Genomic DNA, 14,163 nt, shown 5'->3' with positions numbered 1-14,163 from the left:
CTCACTGATCATTGGAAAACCTTTTTGCAATTATGTTAGCACAGCTGATTAAAGAAGCAATAAAACTGGCCTTCTTTAGGCTAGTTGAGTATCTGGAGCATTTGTGGGTTTGATTACAGGCTCAAAATGGCCATAAACAAAGAACTTTCTTCTGAAACTTGTCAGTCTATACTTGTTCTGAGAAATTAAGGCTATTCCATGCGAGAAATTGCCAAGAAATTGAAGATCACATACAACGCTGTGTACTACTCCCTTCACAGAACAGCGCAAACTGGCTCTAACCAGAATATAAAAGGAAGTGGGAGGACCCGGTGCACAACTGAGCAAGAGGACAAGTACATTAGTGTCAAGTTTGAGAAACAGGTGCCTCACAATTATTAAACTGGCAGCTTCATTAAATAGTACCCGCAAAACACCCGTCTCAACGTCAACAGTGAAGGCCAGCATCCCAGAGTCGCCTCTTCACTGTTGACGTTGAGACTGGTCTTTTGCGGGTACCAGCCGCTTCAGCACTCGGCGATCCCGTTCTGTGAGCTTGTGTGGCCTGCCACTTCGCGACTGAGCCGTTGTTTCTCCTAGACGTTTCCACTTCACAATAACAGCACTTACAGTTGACTGGGGCATCTCTAGCAGGGCAGACATTTGATGAACTGCCTTGTTGGAAAGGTGGCATCCTATGACGGTGCCACGTTGAAAGTCACCGAGCTCTTCAGTAAGACCATTCTACTGCCAATGTTTGTTTATGGAGATTGCATGGCTGTGTACTCAATGTTTTTATACACCTGTCAGCAACTGGTGTGGCTGAAATAGCCAAATCCACTCATTTGAAGGGTTGTCCACATACTTTTGTATAGATAGCGTACTTATCCATCTAGACCTCATATTGACAGTGAGATGGATAGATTATTGAACCCCTTTATATTAAATACTGACATCATACAGTGCATATAGTCTACCATTAGCATGTGACCCTACAGTAGTGAAGTGATGCTGTTGATTTTCCCATGGGATGGTTGTGTCATTCCCGTTGTGTCACTATAAAACACATCTGACGACCATGCAACACATCAGCTGTCTCAGGCAGTCACAGTCAATCGGGGGGTGGAGGAGAGAGGAAGAGCGAGGAAGAAAGGAAATGCCACATACAGCACTAACATTTTAAAGGCAACATGGACACTTTGTGTTTAAGGTCACTAAGTAGATCATGAAACCATAATATAAGAACTATTATACTGGACTACAATTACTGGACTGCGATATGTAAACTATTGCCCAGGCATAGACAGATACAGTTAACTCAAATCAAATCAAATTTTATTGGTCACATACACATGGTTAGCAGATGTTAATGCGAGGATAGCGAAATGCTTGTGCTTCTAGTTCCAACAGTGTCATAGTATCAAACAAGTAATCTAACAATTCCCCACCAACTACCTAATACACACAAATCTAAAGGGGTGAATGAGAAAATGTACATATAAATATATGGATGAGCGATGGCTGAGCGATGGCTGAGCGACAAAAGCAAGGTGCAATAGATGGTAAAATAAAGTGTAAACATATGATATGAGTAATGTAAGATATGCAAACACTATTATAGTGGCATTATTTAAAGTGACATTGTTAAAAGTGACCAGTGACCCATTTATTAAAGTGGCCAGTGATTGGGTCTCAATGTAGGCAGCAGCCTCTCTGAGTTAGTGATTGCTGTTTAGCAGTCTGATGGCCTTGAGATAGAGGCTGTTTTTCAGTCTCTCGGTCCCAGCTTGGATGCACCTGTACTGACCTCGCCTTCTGGATGGTAGCGGTGTGAACAGGCACTGGTTGTTGTGCTTTTTGGCCTTCCTGGGACATCGGGTGCTGTAGGTGTCATGGAGGTCAGGTAGTTTGCCCCCGGTGATGCGTTGTGCAGACCGCACCACCCTCTGGAGAGCCTTGCGGTTGAGGGCGGTGCAGTTGCCGTACCAGGCTGTGATACAGCCCGACAGGATGCTCTCAATTGTGCATCTGTAAAGGTTTGTCAGGGTTTTGGGTGACAAGACAAATTTCTTCAGCCTCCTGAGGTTGAGGAAGTGCTGTTGCGTCTTCACCACACTGTCTGTGTGGGTGGACCATTTCAGTTTGTCTGTGATGTGTACGCCGAGGAACTTAAAACCTTCCACCTTCTCCACTGCTGTCCCTTCGATGTGGATAGGGGGGTGCTCCCTCTGCTGTTTCCTGAAGTCCATCCTTTGTTTTCTTGACGTTGAGTGAGAGGTTGTTTTCCTGAAACCACACTCCGAGTGCCCTCACCTCCTCCCTGTAGGCTGTCTTGTCGTTGTTGGTTATCAAGCCCACTACTGTTGTGTCATCGGCAAACTTGATGATTGAGTTGGAGGCGTGCATGGCTACGCAGTCGTGGATGAACAGGGAGTACAGGAGGGGGCTGAGCTCACAACCTTGTGGGGCCCCATTGTTGAAGGTTAGTGTAGTGGAGCCATATTCCCAGACCTCTTTCCATGGTTAAATGCAGTGGTTTGCGCTTTCAGTTTTGCACGAATGCCGCCATCCATCGACAGTTTCTGGTTAAGGTAGGTTTTAATAGTCACAGTGGGTACAACGTCTCCAATGCACTTCTTTATAATCTCACTCACAGAGTCAGCGTAGAGATCGATGTTGTTATCTGAGGCTGACCGGAACACATCCCAGTCCGCTTTATCAAAACAATCTTGAAGTGTGGATTCCGATTGGTCAGACCAGCGTTGAATGGTTCTAGTCACTGGTACATCCTGTTTGAGTTTCTGCCTATAAGACGGTAGGAGCAAGATGGCGTCGTGGTCGGATTTGCCGGGCGAGGGAGAGCTTTGTATGCAAGTTTGAGAATAGACTGGTAGTTGTGATCCTGTCCTTAGTTTGGTCCTCTCCCTCTCAGCATGCAACAGCATGCTATCAATAATTCACAGAGGAATAGATGGCGGTAAACATATGAAACACTAAGTCTGAAACACGTACAGTACATTGGTGGTTGGGTTAGACTGCCATCTGTCAATACCACTAATATAATACTTTATCATGTAGAATTCATTATGATCCTCTCTTAATAAAGATATTACAAAATGTACTGAAGGGGTCATGGGCTATGTATCAATCGTCTCATGTTGAGATTACACCAGGGCCCTTATTCATAAAGCATCTTAGAGTAGGAGTGCTGATCTAGGATCATGTCCCCCCTGTCCACGTCATCCACTTTATTGAGATCTAAACTGATCCTAAATCAGCACTCCTAATCTAACCTATGAGTTTAAAAGCTATTGATTTGATGTTAAAGGTTTAATTACAGCATTACTACACAGGTATAACACAGACGTTATGTAAAGTGTTACCTTTCTTTCATAAACATGTCTGATTTAAAAACAAATTTATTTGACATAATGACAATGCCCTTGTAAAGAAACCAATAAAGGTAATCAGACATGGTTCAACTTGTAAATTAAGAATGAGAGTTGGCATGCAAACTGCTAATGAGTCTTAGCAGTCCAATTTGATGACCATGTCCTCGCTCCATTCTCCATAGACGCTGGATTCCATTCAGCTTATTAGGAGTGGTAAGTGATGTTATGACAGGAGAGGACAGGGAGGAGTGGAATCTTGTCTATCTGGGTTGTATTCATTAGTGCACACCATTTCAAAATGTAGCAAACCTTGTGCAACGGTAAATGAAAATTAGTGTAACCCTCCATGTTACATGAAGGTTACTGAGGACAATATGGGAGAGCAGAATTCATACAGTTGTCTTTGGCATCCTTCAATTACAGTTAGAGCTGGGAAGTGGTGTAGAGCCATTCTTCAATTTGATGCACTGCCAACCTTTTACTTAGTAGCACCTGTTTCTGGATCAAAGAGTGATGATGAGACTTAGATCTTCCGATCCTCACCAAAACCCAGTCTTTATTTTACACTTGAAACTGCGGTCCCAGGTGGTTGACCTTGGTAGGCTCTCTGAAAGTGGAGCAGTCCACCATAAGGACGGGCAGTGAATGCCCGGTTGGTGATCGCCGTTTCAGTCCCCTTATGGTGGTTGACCCGGGTAGGATTTCTGCAAATGAAACAGGCCGCCACAAGGATGGGCAGCGGATGTCCTGATTGGGATCGCCGTTCCGGACCCGTCGTCTGATCGTCCAGACTGGAAGATCTGGGCAATAACTTAGGCAGATGTTAACAACGCACACACACAAAATATATAATTACATTTTTTACCAAATGAGCGGTGTTGTGGCACCCAGTGATGGTTGTATGGGGACTTTGTTTATGGCTATATCACTTCCTAAGTGTCAAAGGAACTGGAAAGAAAGCGTAAACAAAATAAATACGAAATATAGTTATCACACCAAAATCATCTAATTGGACTGCAATCTATATACGTCCAAGGTCCTGGCAAAATGACCCTATCATGGCATTGTCTAATGTCATATCTAGGGTGTTCCTAATTTGCAGTCTGTCGCTTAGGGCACTATCCCAAGTAACTACATGATAAGTCTACAACTGCAAGGCACCAGCTTCAGGCAGTCTACAGGGATAACCTATGGACCTCTGTGGAGAAACTGGTGAGTACTGTAGCTGTAGTCAAAAGGCCGAAGAGTACAATTTCAACTTTACTAAGGCTGGTATTTAGTTCACCCCTTAAGTGGTCCAAGCATAAATCCTCCTTAAATGTTCCGTTGTACTTGTGCATTTATGCTTACATAAGCACACATGCCAAAGGAAATAACCAAGTATCCTGGTTGGTTGAAACCTGTTCAGAATGAGTTTGACATCATCAGCGAATTTCTAGGTTGATGCGTGGAGGTCAGTAAGAATTGATGTTAACCTCAAGACATTTGTTAAGGGGACCTGTAGTAGTTTTACTACATGTCACTGTGTCTTACACCATTGTAGTGGTTATAGGTATGTAGAAGTCTATTTCATAGCTAGGTTATCCATGGAGGAGCTAACCTGAAGATGGAAGTACTCTCTGAGCACTGGACCAGTCATACGCGGTGTGATCATGGTTCATGACTTCTCATAACTTTCCTCCCGAATGGAGGGTTCTATTTACTAGTGGCATGTGTGTAGACCATCAGAAGAGTGTTCTGGAGATTCCCTTACACGTGTTGCAATCTGAGTGACTACTAACTCCTCTGTCGCTATTATCAATAACAATTTGACTTGTGAGGTCTCTAATCCTCATACTGATTGTTGCTATACTGACTGTGGTAGAATTGGTACTGGTACTCAAAAGGGACCAGTTATCCTACCGATTTATTCTGAAATATTATCCTACCGGAACACATGATTAGAGCATTTGAACCTACACACACCAAAAGGCATGACTATTTTTGCAATTTATTTTGGAGGTGGTAGTCCCACTGGACTTCTTTTACGACCAGTGTGGTACACCTCAGTAACATATTAGACCGGGATAATCTTAGAACACATCTAGGGGCCTGTCTGCTCAAAGTCGGGCCCTATGTACGAGTTGTCAGTGGCCGCGTTGTTGTGAGAATGGCTCTAACCTCTCAACCAAATCTCCTGTGCTTCAAAACGCTCAGTGGCTGTCGAGGCCTGTCAGTCACCACAGCGTCCGCGTGTGGCAACCTCTTCAGTACCTGCAAACTGAGACGAGGATATCTGTCTGTGATATCGCAAAGTGTTTCACCAGTGGGAGTCATCGGGTCAGTTGCTGGACTGACGGCATTAGTGTCATTGTAAGGGATGACAGTCCCCCACAAAGCGTAAGATTTATCATCGGAAGTAGAGTACACTCTGCGCATCAATGCTTTTCTTGCCGAGACGGCTGCAGTGCTTCCGGCTTCCGAAGGGCAAGTGAAGTACATCTCAACTACAGTATTGCACGACTTCAAGGAGGAGGGAAGTAGCTCATTCACAGACACTGCTGGCTCGAAATCATGAAAAGAATGGTCAATCAGGTTTGCTGATTGAATGTGTCGAGATATCGTAATATCTCTGTGGATCAGATTCTGCACCAAGAGGTTTCAAAACATATTTTTCCCAAGGGGTGCTTTCGGCAGATACCCCTCATGGATGACTGCATTACAGCAAGCGTTAGGCGAAGACAGTGTGGTCAGTGGAGGACGCACTGTGACCTATGACCATACATGGTTGGCTTTCCAATCCATCAGTGGGAGTAACCGATCCATCAAATCTGTTCCAAGTAGCAGGGGTTCAGATTCGAGGTTGGTAACATACACAGGGTGAACGAGCGATATGTCCTGGAAGTGTAGTTTCAGCATGAGTCTCAATGTGAAAGGCGAGGTAGTCTGAGTGAAATCACAAAGTGTAGTGTCGCAGCGTTCCCCTTTTAACCAAAGTTTAGTTGGCGTCAAAGCCATTTTGAGATCATTGAACAATGTTTGAGAGATGAGCGATATTGTCGCCCTTGAATCAATTATCTCATGACAAGTTAAGCAGTCCTCCGGGACTGTTTCCAGGTATGTAGCGGTAGTCGTTTCGATGGCAACATACTTTACAATTACCGTTGTGTGTCACCTCTCAACACTTCAATACCTGATAACTGGAGTGAGTGCTCCTGGTCAAACTTCAAAACCGAGTGGTCCAGGCTCTTAGCATTGCGAGCTTTTGATGCCTCAGAAGCTGTGCTTGCAAGAACTCTGAGTTGTAAGATGGGCCCTACAGCCCACGTTGGCTTGCCTAAGTAGGCAATGAAGGTGGGATACATGTTCGACAGAAACATTTGTTTGAATGGTAACAGCTCTTCCATTCCTGTTTCTGTGAGTAGGCCAAAGTAAGCTGAACGAAGCCTATGATCGTAAGCTTGTGGGTGTTCATTTGAGGATTGTTTGACAGTGTTAGCTATCGTGTTTGTGAGTTGCAGAACCACTGAATTCTAATTCAAAGCTGTGGCAAGTTTAGCGTAGTCGTTAAGCACGTGTTGCTATTGTAGATGAAGTAACCTCGTCCCGTGTCTACTCGATGTTCGCTTCAGCAGGTAAAGCCTGTCAGAACCCGTAGCGTTTGGGTAGCCATCCAATGCATCCTCTACGTCAGCTAGGAACTTCTCAGTATTGTTTGGCTGACCTGGAATGGGGTCAAAGGTGGGGAAATTCTTGACGAGTTTGTCAACGTGTTCCGCGCCAAGTGGGCGGAGAGGGTTGGCTTCATCCTGTGGGGAAATTGTGGCCAAAAGGCCAAGAGGTGAAGCCAAGCTTTGGCGACGAAGAGGCGCCATATTACTCAATACCGAATGGCCAGGAGGAGAAGACTGAGGGACATATGAGGGAGGCAAAGTCTGAAACCTATCATCTTCACTCCTTTGAGTATCGGACTCCGGTTGCTTGGTTGGGTAGTCACGCTGTAGCGCGTGACCGTTCTGGAATTCCACCATATTGTACCCAAGGGTGGTATTCTGCTGCATTGCAGAGTCCACTTGAGTGCTTAGAGTACTGATTTTGGACACATGCGTGTCACACTTGCTCCTTTCAGTCTCAAACGTATCTGTCATGGTTTGCAGATAGAGGTCTTGAGTACGGAGCGAGAGAGTGAGTTTTCCTCTGCTTGCTTAGAAATCACTATTTCCATCTTCATCACCTGAGTTCTCTCGTCATTCATTTGGTCAGCGACTTAAATGAGTTCTGCTGATTTGTCATCCAACTTAGTAATTGTGTTCATTAACTGATCATCTTTGGTCTGCAGCATTTTGTGTTGAACATTATTACTTTGAGTAACGTTCAACAAAACTGTATGCATGTTATCTAGCTGCTCTAACTCGTCAGATTTATCTAGTTTGGCGTGGACATCGTCATATTTTGCTAAATCGAGTTGTTCCTGTATCATATGATTTTGTACCTGTAGAAGATGATTTTGTTAAAGAGTTTGTGCTCTTTCATCGTCATAAGTGCAATTAATTTTTTTTTTTTTTTTTCACCTTTATTTAACCAGGTAGGCTAGTTGAGAACAAGTTCTCATTTACAACTGTGACCTGGCCAAGATAAATCAAAGCACTGTGACACAAACAACAACACAGAGTTACACATGGAATAAACAAACATACAGTCAATAACACAACAAAGTTTGTCACGTGCACCGAATACAACAGTGAAATGCTTACAGGCTCTAACCCATAGTGTGGAGAAAAAAATTATGTGTGTGTGTGTAGGTAAGTAAAGAAATAAAACAACAGTAAAAAGACATTTGAAAATAAGAGTAGCAAGGCTATATACAGACACCGGTTAGTGTAGGCTTATTGAGGTAGTATGTACATGTGGGTATGGTTTAAGTGACTGTGCATATATGATGAACAGAGTAGCAGTAGCGTAAAAAGAGGGGTTGGCGGTTGGTGGGACACAATGCAAATAGTCCGGGTAACCATTTGGTTACCTGTTCAGGAGTCTTATGGCTTGGGGGTAAAACTGTTGAGAAGCCTTTTTGTCCAAGACTTGGCACTCCAGTACCGCTGCCATGCGGTAGTAGAGAGAACAGTCTATGACTGGGGTGGCTGGGGTCTTTTTCAGGGCCTTCCTCTGACACCGCCGGGTGTAGAGGTCCTGGATGGCAGGCAGCTTTGCCCCGGTGATGTACTGGGCCGTACGCACTACCCTCTGAAGTGCCTTGGACCATTCTAGTTTGTTGTTGATGTGGACACCAAGGAATTTGAAGCTCTCAACCTGCTCCACTCAGCCCAGTCGATGAGAATGGGGATGTGCTCGGTGCTCCTTTTCCTGTAGTCCACAATTATCTCATTAGTCTTGGTTACGTTGAGGGATAGGTTGTTATTCTGGCACCACCCAACCAGGTCTCTGACCTCCTCCCTATAGGCTGTCTCGTCGTTGTCGGTGATCAGGCCTACCACTGTTGAGTCGTCAGCACACTTAATGATGGTGTTGGAGTCGTGCCTGGCCATACAGTCGTGGGTGAACAGGGAGTACAGAAGGGGACTGAGCACGCACCCCTGGGGAGCTCCAGTGTTGAGGATCAGCGTGGCAGATGTGTTGCTAGCTACCCTCACCCCCTGGGGGCGGCCCGTCAGGAAGTCCAGGATCCAGTTGCAGAGGGAGGTGTTTAGTCCCAGGTTCCTTAGCTTAGTGATGAGCTTTGAGGGTACTATGGTGTTGAACGCTGAGCTGTAGTCAATGAATAGCATTCTCACATAGGTGTTCCTTTTGTCCAGGTGGGAAAGGGCAGTGTGGAGTGCAATAGAGATTGCATCATCTGTGGATCTGTTTGTGCGGTGTGCAAATTGGAGTGGGTCTAGGGTTTCTGGGATAATGGTGTTGATGTGAGCCATTACCAGCCTTTCAAAGCACTTCATGGCTACGGACGTGAGTGCCACGGGTCTGTAGTCATTTAGGCAGGTTGCCTTTGTGTTCTTGGAAACAGGGACTATGGTGGCCTGTTTGAAGCATGTTAGTATTACAGACTCAATCAGGGACATGTTGAAAATGTCTGTGAAGACACCTGCCAATTGGTCAGCACATGCCCGGAGCACACGTCCTGGTAATCCATCTGGCCCCGCAGCCTTGTGAATGTTGACCTGTTTAAAGGTCTTACTCACGTCGGCTACGGAGAGCGTGATCAGACAGTCGTCCGGAACAGCTGATGCTCTCATGCATGCCTCAGTGTTGCTTGCCACGAAGCGAGCATAGAAGTGATTGAGCTTGTCTGGTAGGCTCGTGTCACTGGGCAGCTCGCGGCTGTGTTTCCCTTTGTAGTCTGTAATAATTTGCAAGCCCTGCCACATCCAACGAGTGTCGGAGCCGGTGTAGTATGATTCAATCTTAGCCCTGTATTAACGCTTTGCCTGTTTGATGGTTTGTCGCAGGGCATAGCGGGATTTCTTGTAAGCTTCCGGGTTAGAGTCCCGCACCTTGAAAGCGGCAGCTCTACCCTTTAGCTCAGTGCGAATGTTGCCTGTAATCCATAACTTCTGGTTGGGGTATTTACGTACAGTCACTGTGGGGACTACGTCCTTAATGCACTTATTGATAAGTGGCTGATGTGATGTATTCCTCAATATCATCAGAAGAATCCCGGAACATGTTCCAGTCTGTGATAGCAAAACAGTCCTGTAGTTTAGCATCTGCTTCATCTGACCATTTTTTTATAGACCGAGTCACTGGTGCTTCCTGCTTTAATTTTTGCTTGTAAGCAGGAATCAGGAGGATAGAGTTGTGGTCAGATTTACCAAATGGAGGGCGAGGGAGAGCTCTGTACGCATCTCTGTGTGTGGAGTACAGGTGATCTACAATTTTTTTCCCTCTGGTTGCACATTTAACATGTTGATAGATTTTTGGTAGAACTGATTTAAGTTTCCCTGCATTAAAGTCTCCGGCCACTAGGAGCGCCGCCTCTGGGTGAGTGGTTTCCTGTTTACTTATTTCCTTATACAGCTGGCTGAGTGCAGTCTTAGTGCCGACATCTGTCTGTGGTGGTAAATAAACAGCCACGCAAAGTATAGCTGAGAACTCTCTAGGCAAGTAATGTGGCTTTCAATTTATCATAATATACTCTACTTCAGGCGAGCAAAATCTAGAGACTTCCTTAGATTTTGTGCACCAGCTGTTGTTTACAAATATGCACAGACCACCCCCCCTGGTCTTAATGGAGTGTGCTGTTCTATCCTGCCAGTGCAGCGTGTATCCCGCTAACTGAATATCCATGTCGTCATTCAGCCACGATTCCGTGAAACATAGGATATTACGTTTTTTATGTCCCGTTGGTAGGATATTCGTGATCGTACCTCGTCTAGTTTATTGTCCAATGATTGCAAGTTGGTGAGTAATATTGACGGTAACGGCAGCTTTCCTAGTTGCCTTCTGCGGGTCCGGACGAGGTATCCTGCTCTTCTTCCTCTGCGTCGCTTCCTTTTGCGAATAATTGGGATGTCTGCCCTGTGCGGTGTTTGGAGAATATCGTGTGAGTCCTGCTTGCTGCTGCTGTTGTTCTTGAAAAAATCTTTGTCTAATCCGAGGTGCGTGATCGCTGTCCTGATATCTAGAAGCTCTTTCCTGCCGTAAGATACGGTTGCAGAAACACTATGTACAAAATATATAGTGTGTGCAAATGAGGTAAGATAAGGGTAAGGGTAAGGCAATAAATAGGCCATAGTGGCGAAATAATTACAATTTGGCAATTAGACACTAGAATGATAGATGTGCAGAAGATGAATGTGCAAGTAGACATACTGGGGTGCAAAGGAGCAAAACAACAAATTACAGTATGGGGATGAGGTAATTGGATGGGCTATTTACAGATGGGCTATGTATAGGTGCGGTGATCTGTGAGCTGCTCAGACAGCTGGTGCTTAAAGTTAGTGAGGGAGATATGGGTCTCCAGCTTCAGTGATTTTTGCAATTCGTTCCAGTCATTGCCACCAGAGAACTGGAAGGAAAGGGGGCCAAAGGAGAATTTGGCTTTGGGAGTGACCAGGGAAATATACCTTCTGGAGCGCGTGCAATTGGTGGGTGCTGCTATGGTGACCAGTGAGCTGAGATAAGGCTTTACCTAGCAAAGACTTATAGATGACCTGGAGCAAGTGGGTTTGGCGACGAATATAAAGCGAGGGCCAGCCAACGAGAGCATACAGGTCACAGTGGTGGGTAGTATATGGGGCTTTGGTGACAAAACGGAAAGACTGTATAGATAGACTGCATCCAATTTGTTGAGTAGAGTGTTGGAGGCTATTTTGTAAATGACATCGCTGAAGTCAAGAATCGGCAGGATAGTCAGTTTCATGATGGTATGCTTGGCAGCATGAGTGAAGGATGCCTTGTTGCAAAATAGGAAGCTGATTCTAGATTTAATTTTGGATTGGAGATGCTTAATGTGAGTCTGGGAGGAGAATTTAAAGTCTAACCAGACACCTAGGTATTTGTAGTTGTCCACATATTTTAAGTCAGAATCGTCGAGAGTAGTGATGCTGGACGGGCAGTGGTGCGGGCAGCGATCGGTTGAAGAGCATGCATTTAGTTTTACTTACATTTAAGAGCAGTTGGAGGCCACGGAAGGAGAGTTGTATGGCATTGAAGCTCGTCTGGAGGTTAGTTAACAGTGTCCAAAGAAGGGCCAGAAGTATACAGAATGGTGTCGTCTGCGTATATGTGGATCAGAGAATCACCAGCAGCAAGAGCGACATCATTGATGTATACAGAGAAAAGAGTCAGCTCGAGAATTGAACCCTGTGGCACCCCCATAGAGACCGCCAGAGGTCCGGACAACAGGTCCTCCGATTTGACACACTGAACTCTATCTGAGAAGTAGTTTGTGGATCAGGCGAGGCAGTCATTTGAGAAATCAAGGTTCATAGAATAGAAGCTTCGGTGGTTGTCGGTATTCTCGTTCTAGACTTACGTAATTTCTAGCATTTATAACAGTGTAGCCAAACTACAGCTGTATGGTCTCCAATGGCCTATAGAATTGTAACGATTCCAATGTGGGAACTCCGTCCCGGGCTTTCTCTGACTTCTTAACCATTTGTGACATGTGGCTTACCGTGGGTCTCTTTGGCATGAAATGTAAATTCCATGACACCTAATCCATGACACCTAATGTGATGTCTGGGCTCACGGGGGTGTGGCCACTGACAAGTTAATCTTTATCTGAAAATCCATACTCTCATTTAGAAGGTTAAGGCCAGGCACCACTTCCATTTGTCAATTTTCAGATTTTGGGATATTTTGCAACTATAACTTCCGTACTTTCATAAAAATGTACAAATAAATCGGCAATAATGTATGTAAATACTTTATTTGCATCATTTTATCCCAACTCCGTCAACTACACCTACCATAAATGTCCTTCTTGATAGCATGTTTCACATAGAACTGCTATTTTCATATATATCATTCAAAAGCTTGTTTTCCGGAACATATCATTAGCTAGTCCATACATGGCTATATCCTTTGTAAAAGTAGCGCTTCGTGCTGAACGATTAGTAATTTCCTGACATCCGATCGATTACTGGCATTTAAAGGCCCTTTCCGGCAACTTGATTGGTTAAAATGCCATTCAGCACTTCCTTGTTCCTTGTCTCCCGCGAAGAATCAACGTAAAGAGAGACAAAATGAGAAAATCTCGAAGAATATACCTAAAGTATGTGAATAAAAATAGGCGATCTCAGTTAGCCAATTCAAGAAAAGCAGTGAATGAAAGAAACGATTAGCCAAATCCGCCAATCGAGGCAGTGGCAGTACAGGTAGAGGAGGAAAATGAGGTAGCCCGCAGCAGCGCATCGAGACGCAAATTAGTTGAGTTGAAGATGACAACTAGCAGCGATCAACCAGACAGCAGCCAGACAACGTGGCTTTTATTCCACATATCTCAAATAAACTTGTACATGATTTGATTTTCCCTAAGTGTCTAAACACTGGACTGAAAATCACCATAGACTTCACCAACCAGTGATTCTGTAATTCTGTCATGATAGAATGTGCAGACTGTTTAGGTGATCGTAATGCATTTAGGAGGACTGTTTACACTTCCTCCAGGCTGCAGGAGTGCTCCGGGGGAGATGTGGCATTTGATATAAATGTGAGGATGGTTCTCCTAGCCCACAAACTTGGACTTGGTTATGCAGCTCTAAAGAAAATAAGCAAAGCCTTAGGGATTCCTTCCTTGCATCTCAGCTCATATCAGAGACATGAGAGGAGAATGACAGGTAAATAAAAAGGGAGAGTGGCCCATTATTGCCAGGTGACTTGCTGTGTATAAATAATGTATTTCCTTGCTCCAGCCAATGTATTCAAAGTTTACAAAACAGAGTGATAGTCTCATTGTATAGTTATGTTTTCCTATCACATAGGCCTGCAGTGTCATCGGGCTGTAGCCTAATGTGATTAGTGAGAAATTAGCTTTACGCAAAGTAAATACATGCTGATATGGTAATATTTAGTCCTCAAAGTTATGTCTGTAATGTAGACAGACATAATAAGCACTCCCCCCCCCCCCCCCCCCCCCCCCCCCATTTTAGTTGCAGAGATTCAGGAGAGAGCTACAGTCAATGGAGAGCGCTGCAAATACAATTAGAAGAGCATACGCAGATATAGACCCAGACATAGCAGTTGCTGAAGGAGGATGAGGATGCCATCATAGACATTCATGTATCCTTCGATGGCACTTGGCACAAGAGCGGATTCACTTCCAACTACGGGATAGGTGTGTGCATTGGTGCTG

The sequence above is a fragment of the Oncorhynchus clarkii genome, chromosome 15 (genome assembly GCF_045791955.1).
Source record: "Oncorhynchus clarkii lewisi isolate Uvic-CL-2024 chromosome 15, UVic_Ocla_1.0, whole genome shotgun sequence".
NCBI classification, from domain to species: domain Eukaryota; kingdom Metazoa; phylum Chordata; class Actinopteri; order Salmoniformes; family Salmonidae; genus Oncorhynchus; species Oncorhynchus clarkii.
Note: the sequence above shows the minus strand (reverse complement) of the source record.